The 8,232-nt window shown below is 40.4% G+C and overlaps 1 protein-coding gene across 1 annotated transcript in view; it reads left to right on the top strand.

Annotated features, from left to right (window-relative positions):
• Positions 1-1,418: 1,418 nt before the first annotated feature.
• The window catches only part of LOC116595902 (interleukin-36 gamma-like), a 54,793-nt gene continuing 47,979 nt past the window's right edge, over positions 1,419-8,232 (top strand). The window contains exon 1 of the mRNA XM_032352744.1: positions 1,419-1,457. The gene's annotated coding sequence lies outside the window, so the exon portion shown is untranslated. The remainder of the gene's footprint in view (positions 1,458-8,232) is intronic.

Here is an 8,232-nt window from a genome sequence, read left to right as displayed (position 1 = left end):
TCCTATGGTTGACTGAGTAAAAAGCCCATATATATGGCACCCTCTTCAGGCGATCTGAGGCCCTTCATCTCAAGAACTGCTTGAGTTTTTAATAGTCATTCAGTTTTCATTTTGGAGATGGGAAATCGAGGGCCAGAGAAAGGAAGTGGCTTGGCCAGGGTAACAGAACACATCAGTAGGAACCGTGAGCTCCTGGAGGCCAGGGACCGCTGGTGCTGTATCTTGACCATTATAGAGAAATATGAGTTCCAGGAGTAAAAGGGGTCTTCTAAAATTAAATGACGTAGCCTTGTAAGAAAACATTTTATTTAGAAATAATTGCAGATTGGCAGGAAGGTGCAAAGGAATATACAGGGAGGTTCTGAGTGCCCTTCAGGTAGCTTCTCCCAGTGTTACCATTTTGCATTCTTACAGTGCGATGACAAAACCCGGAAACTGCCCTTGGTACAATCCCCAGAGTTTATTAGATTGCCCCAGTTACACACACACTCGTTTGTGTATCTGCAGCTCCATGTAATTTTGTTGCCTGGTAGCTCCACATAAGCATCGCAATCGAGCTGCTGAGCTATGCCACCCCACACATCTCCCTCTTCATGGACACACCCACCTTGTTCCCCTCATCCCTCACCCCTGTCTACTATGCATCTGTTCTCCATCTCTATAATTATGCTATTTAATGGATGTTATATAAATGGAACCATGAAGTAAGTACTCTTTTGAAATTGGCTTTTCTTCACTCAGCATAATTTCCTTGAGGTTCCTTAAAGTTGTTGGGTTTATCAATAGTTCTTTCCTTTTTATTGCTGAGTAGTATTCCCTGGTCTGGATGTACTACAGTTTGTTTAACCAGTTACCTCTTGGACATGGGGATAGTTTCCAGTTTGGGGCTATTATGAATAAAGCAAACATAAAACATCAGTGTATGGGTTTTTGTATGAACTTAAATCTTCATTTTTCTGGGATATATGCCAAGAGTGCAATTGCTGGGTCAAATGATAGGTTCATTTTTAGTTTTAAAAGGACTCATCAAACAATTTTTCAGAGTGGCTGTGCCATTTTATATTTCTGTCACAATGTATGCGTGATCCATTTTCTCCACATCTTTGCTAGAATTTGATGTTATCATTATTTTTTCATTCTTGCCATCATGATAGGTATGGAGTGATATCTCAGTGGGGCTTTAATGTGCATTTTTCTAATGGCTAATGATGTTGAATATATTTTCATGTGTTTACTTGTCATTTGCTTATTATCTCTTTTAAAAAAAGATTTTATCTATTTATATATTTGACAGAGAGAGACAGCGAGAGGAAAGAGAGCACACGCAGGGGGAGCAGCGAGAGGAGAGGGAGAAGCAGCCTCTCCACTGAGCAGGGAGCCCGATGTGGGGCTCAATTCCAGGACCCTGGGATCAAGACCTGAGCTGAAGGCAGACGCCTAATGACTGAGACAACCAGGTGCCTCTTGCTTATTATCTATGGTGAAATGTCTGTCCATGTCTTTTGCCCTTTTTTCTTCATTCCTTCCTCTCTTTTTTCCTCTCCTTCCTTCCTTCCTCCCTTCCTTCTTTAGTAGTCTCCATGCCCAGTGTGGAGCCCAATGTTGGGCTTGAACTCATGACCCTGAGATCAAGACCTGAACTGAGATCAAGAACCCAACAGTAACTGACTAAGGCACCCAGGCATCCCCTTTTGCCCATTTACTAATTGCATGGTTTGTTTTTTAAATGTTGAGCTTTGAGAGTTCTTTGTATATTCTGGATACAAGTTCTTTGTCAGATATGTGATTTGCAAATATCTTCTCCCAGTCTGTAATTTGTTTTTTTATCCTTTTAACACGATCATTTACTGAGCATTTTAATTTTGATGATTCTAAACTTTCAATTTTCCCTTTTATGAATCACGTTTTTGGTGTCAAGTCTAAGAACTCTTTGTGTAGTCCTAGGTACCAAAGATTTTCTCCATTTTTTTTTCTGGAAGTTTTATAGTTTCATTTTTTCTGTTTAAGTCCATGATCCATTTTGTGTTAATTTTTTTACATTAAAGTATTTTTAATTAACATATAATGTATTATTTGTTTTAGGGGTACAGATCTGTGATTTATCAGTCTTATATGATGCCCATTGTTGAATTAATTTTTATATATCGTTGAAGTTTAAGTTGAGATTAATTTTTTGCCTGTAGATACATAGTTGTCTAGCACCATTTATTGAAAAGGGTATATTTAGGAGCACCTGGGTGGCTCAGTGGGTTAAGCCTCTGCCTTCAGCTCAGGTCATGATCTCAGGGTCCTTGGATCGAGGCCTGCAGTGAGCTCTTTGCTTCCCCCCTCTCTCTGCCTGCCTCTCTGCCTGCTTGTGATCTCTGACTGTCAAATAAATAAATAAATAACCTAAAAAAAAGAAAAGGGTATATATATATATATTTTTAAAATTTATTTATTTTCAGCATAACAGTATTCATTATTTTTTCACCACACCCAGTGCTCCATGCAATCCCTGCCCTCTATAATACCCACCACCTGGTACCCCAACCTCCCACCCTCCCGCCACTTCAAACCCCTCAGGTTGTTTTTCAGAGTCCATAGTCTCTCATGATTCACCTCCCCTTCCAATTTACCCCAACTCCCTTCTCCTCTCTAACACCCCTTGTCCTCCATGATATTTGTTATGCTCCACAAATAAGTGAAACCATATGATAATTGACTCTTTCTGCTTGACTTATTTCACTGAGCATAATCTCTTCCAGTCCCGTCCATGTTGCTACAAAAGTTGGGTATTCATCCTTTCTGATGGAGGCATAATACTCCATAGTGTATATGGACCACATTTTCCTTATCCATTCGTCCATTGAAGAACATCTTGGCTCTTTCCATAGTTTGGCGACCGTGGCCATTGCTGCTATGAACATTGGGGTACAGATGGCCCTTCTTTTCACAGCATCTGTATCTTTGGGGTAAATACTCAGTAGTGCAATTGCAGGGTCATAGGGAAGTTCTATTTTTAATTTCTTGAGGAATCTCCACACTGCTCTCCAAAGAGGCTGCACCAACTTGCATTACCATCAACAGTGTAAGAGGGTTCCCCTTTCTCCACATCCCCTCCAACACATGTTGTTTCCTGTCTTGTTAATTTTGGCCATTCTAACTGGTGTAAGGTGATATCTCAATGTGGTTTTAATTTGAATCTCCCTGAGGGCTAGTGATGATGAACATTTTTTTATGTGTCTGATAGCCATTTGTATGTCTTCATTGGAGAAGTTTCTGTTCATATCTTCTGCCCATTTTTTGATATGATTGCCTGTTTTGTGTGTGTTGAGTTGAGGAGTTCATTATAGATCCTGGATATCAACCTTTTGTCTGTACTGTCATTTGCAAATATCTTCTCCCATTCTGTGGGTTGCCTCTTTGTTTTTTTGACTGTTCCCTTTGCTGTGCAGAAGCTTTTGATTTTGATAAAGTCCCAAAAGTTTATTTTTGCTTTTGTTTCCTTTGCCTTTGGAGACATATCTTGAAAGAAGTTGCTGTGGCTGATATCGAAGAGATTACTGCCTATGTTCTCCTCTAGGATTCTGATGGATTCCTGTCTCACGTTGAGGTCTTTTATCCACTTTGAGTTTATCTTTGTGTACAGTGTAAGAGAATGGTCGAGTTTCATTCTTCTACATATAGCTGCCCAGTTTTCCCAGCACCATTTATTGAAGAGACTATCTTTTTTCCACTGTATATTTTTTCCTGTTTTGTTGAAGATTAATTGAACATGGAGTTGAGGGTCCATATCTGGGCTCTCTACTCTGTTCCACTGGTCTATGTGTCTGTTTTTAGGCCAGTACCATGCTGTCTTGGTGATCACAGCTTTGTAATAAAGCTTAAAATTGGGTAATGTGATGCCCCCAGTTTTGTTTTTGTTTTTCAACATTTCCTTAGCGATTCGGGGTCTCTTCTGATTCCATACAAATTTTAGGATTATTTGCTCCAGCTCTTTGAAGAATACCAGTGGAGTTTTGATCGGAATGGCATTAAAAGTATAGATTGCTCTAGGCAGTATAGACATTTTAACAACGTTTATTCTTCTGATCCAAGAGCATGGAATGGTCTTCCATCTTTTTGTGTCTTCTTCAATTTCTTTCATGAGTGTTCTCTATATTTCTTCCATTGAGTTACTTTACTCATTTGTCAAAAATTAATTAGACAAATTTGTGTGGGTCTATTTCTGAGTTCTTTATTCTTTTTTTTTTCTAAAGATTTTATTTATTTATTTGACAGACAGATCACAAGTAGGCAGAGAGGCAGGCAGAGAGAGAGGAGGAAGCAGGCTCCCCACTGAGCAGAGAGCCCGATGCGGGGCTCAATCCCAGGACCCTGAGATCATGACCTGAGCTGAAGGCAGAGGCTTTAACCAACTGAGCCACCCAGGCTCCCCTGAGTTCTTTATTCTGTTCTACTTATCTATGTGTCTATTCCTCTACCAGTATCACGCTGTCTTAATTATTTTAGCATTATAGTTGGGAAGAGTATTTCCTCCTATATCCACCATTAATTTTGATGAAAAAATTCCTTGGACTGTGTTTTTTTTCAGAAGAGTAGCACTGGAGGGGAAAAGATTCCTTCTTATGTTCACAACCTGAACATTTTTTCTCCTAATTATTTTCATCTTTGCACTAGAAAATCTGATTGGAAGAAGCTTAAAGAATTTTGTGTGAAATAGAAGTAAATTGGTTAAGTGTGATGCCTTTACCTGGTGAAGGTTGCAATGGACTTAATGCTCATTCTCCTGGCTTTTCAGAGGCCTTCTTCATGCCCGTCAGATCTCAGAGGAGCTTCTGGATGGTAGAGATTGTAGTAATCCTGACCTGTGTGTAAATAGAGCGAGTCTCACCTTATTAAAATAGCTTATACGAAAGGAGAGGTCTTCAAGATCCATGAAATTTCAAAACAAAGGCTGCTGTATTAGTTCCAAGAATATATAACACCAAATACTGTACCTGGTGGGCATGGCAGGTGATAGAATTGAAAGAAGTGGATTGCAGTAAGAAAGAAACCCAACCACTATCTGAAGATGCATTTACCACCTGCTCCAACCCTCTGTGGGAACAAAGCCTTAGTAATGCCAGATTTAAATAAAAAATAAAATAAAAGCCCAAATCCAGATTTTTTTTTTTAATGTGAACTCTCTTGGCTTTTAATGTTGGGAATCAATCAGTATTTTAAAATAACACCTTGTGGGCCAGATGAACTTGTCTGTGACTCTAATCTTTCCCAGGGTGGCCAGTTTGCAACCTCTGCTACTCATCTGGGTCAGCTGACTGGGCCTGGTTTGTTATTGCCAGTCAGGAAGGTAATGTGTGATTGGTGAAGCAAGTATGTGCTGTGTCTAGTCTGTTTCCATAGAGTCTGAGAGTACATAAAAACAGTTTATTTGCTTATGCAGAACTCACAGTTTTGTTTACACTGCACATTTACTTTGCAAATCTTTCATCATTTGTTTTAAGCAGCCAGAGCTGAGTAAAGCTTCATCCCAGCCTTTTTCTAATGCTCCATTGATCAGACTATGTAGAATATGAATTTCCTGTATTGACTGAGAGTCAGTGGGTGTGATTCCTCTTCTAGGTGTGGTGGAGATGCCAGGGATGGAAGCTGATAGTGTGTGTGTGTGCGTGCGCGTGCGCACACGCACGCAATGTTGGGGGTGCAGAGGGCAATAGCTAGGTGTACAAAGTTTAGTCTAAGGCAGTATCAGAAGGTCAATGAAGTCAGAGCTGTTTCTATAACAATACAAGGCATCATTTACCTTTTTCCTTCTCATTTTTTAATGTGTGTCCAGGGGAGTGTTACAGAAGCTATATGACAGATGATGATGTCATTGCTCTAATGGCTAATAAAAGATTTGTATGTATGTTTTTATATTTTAAAATTTTGTTTTGAAGCAAACTTCTCTGGGGTCCTAATAATATTTAAGAGTATAAAGAAGTCCTGACATTAAAAAGTTTAAGGACTGCTGGTTTAGGACAGGGGCGGTCCATCCTGGCTGTATTAGCCATCTGGGGAGCTTTCCATTAATACTGTTGCCTGACCCTCATCCCAAACCAATTGATCCAGAATCTCTGTAGATGGGAAGTTATCATTATTGCCATCCCCATCATTATCATCATTACTGTTACCATCCCCATCATCCTCGTCCTATTATCATTCCCACCATCGTCATCGTCTTCATCACTATCATCGTAATCACCATCATCATCATCATCATCATCATCATCATCATCTTTTTCATCAGAACTCCACCTATGAACTATCTACCCTTGCTCAGGCCCCGTGCTGTGTGCTATAACTCTGATTCTAACAACCGTCCAGAGAAGCTGACATGATCTTACTTTACTACAGGAGCAGGTGGGTCAGAAAAGCTGAGGTGAGTGAGTTCACAGAGCCCAAGCGGATGGAGCCAGCATCTTTCAAAAACCAGTTCTTCCTGCTGTATCAATGTTCCCAGGCTTTGCACTAACTGAAACTTATTGAATTGTGCTTTTATCCCTCCAACTCTGCAGTATACTTTGACAGATTTTTATAAACAAACTGCACTCCTAAGCAAGAATTAATTTATGGTTTAAACTGTGTGTTAAAATCATGCAATGTTAGAATGGCCAAAATTAATAAGACAGTAAACAACGTGTTTTGGAGCGGATGTGGAGAAAGGGGAACCCTCTTACACTGTTGGTGGGAATGCAAGTTGGTGCAGCTCCTTTGGAAAACAGTGTGGAGATTCCTCAAGAAATTAAAAATAGAGCTTCCCTATGACCTTGCAATTGCACTACTGGGTATTTACCCCAAAGATACAGATGTAGTGAACAGAAGGGCCATCTGTTCCCCAATGTTCATAGCAGCAATGGCCACCGTCGCCAAACTGTGGAAAGAACCAAGATGCCCTTCAATGGACGAATGGATAAGGAAGATGTGGTTCATATACACTATGGAGTATTATGCCTCCATCAGAAAGGAAGAATACTCAACTTTTGTATCAACAGGGACAGGACTGGAAGAGATTATGCTGAGTGAAATAAGTCAAGCAGAGATAGTCAATTATCATAGGGTTTTGCTTATTTGTGGAGCATAAGAAATAACACGGAGGACAAGGGGAGATGGAGAGAAGGGATTTGGGGGAAATTGGAGGGGGAGATGAACCATGACAGACTGTGGACTCTGAAAAACAATCTGAGGGTTTTGGAGGGGTGGGGGGTGGGAGATTGGGTAAGCCTGGTGGTGGGTATTATGGAGGGCACATATTGCATGGAGCACTGGGTGTGGTGCATCAACAATGAATTCTGGAACACTGAAAAGAAATTTAAAAAATAAATTAAAATTAAATTAAAAACAAACAAACAAACAAAAACCCCACGCAATGGTCAATCGTGACTTCTGCTTAGTACAAGATCATTAGATCACAGTATAGAGTTGAGGTAGTTCCATCTAAAAGCAAAGAGATCTGATCTCTGGGTTCACTTGGAAGGCCTACATGTGGTTAAATGTATTTTTTTTTTCCTGACACTTTGAAATATTAAGAAGAGTACATGACACCCCCCCCCCCACTCTTACCTTGGTGGATCTCAAGGTGAGCACAACTCATGGGAGATGAGGGAAGGAAAAAGAAACTTTCCATTTTTTGCTGAATTCTGAGCAGTAGAATGCCCTGGGTGTACACAAAGTCTTTTCTTATAAATAGATCTTCATGAATAATTTATTAATTTTTGTCAGGGAGCTGGCTTTATGGATAACAGAGGACGGAGTGGGTGGAGTAGGGGAGGAACAAAGGTTGGTGCCATAAGCTCTCCATTTCTGGGACGTTGATCCTTTTCCTTGGATGAGGAAGTAAGGCATGAAGATTAAAGGCACACACATGAGGTATCTGAGAGATGTGTCAACCTGCCAGATAGTGAGATGCAGCAGTTCTCATGGAGTCCTCATTGTTCTGGCCTTGCTCTGCTTTTGCTTATTCTAACTTTAATAACAGAAATAGTCTGACCCCAAAGAGTTACTACCTCCCCTCTTGGGCTAGTTAAACCCTATGTCCTTTTTAGATCTCAGTTCAAAAGTCACTTGCTCAGAGAAGCCTTCCCTCTCCCCTTGACTAAAGTCCCTGTGATAAGCTGGCCCCTTCTCCTTCACAGCGCCTGTGCTGGGAGTTGTTTGACATTTGCTTAGGTGGAACTTGGGTTGACATCCGTATATCCCAGGAGGCTA

This window comes from Mustela erminea, chromosome 7 (assembly GCF_009829155.1).
Source record: "Mustela erminea isolate mMusErm1 chromosome 7, mMusErm1.Pri, whole genome shotgun sequence".
Taxonomy (NCBI): Eukaryota; Metazoa; Chordata; class Mammalia; order Carnivora; family Mustelidae; genus Mustela; species Mustela erminea.
Note: the sequence above shows the minus strand (reverse complement) of the source record. Positions and strands in the feature narration are given on the sequence as shown.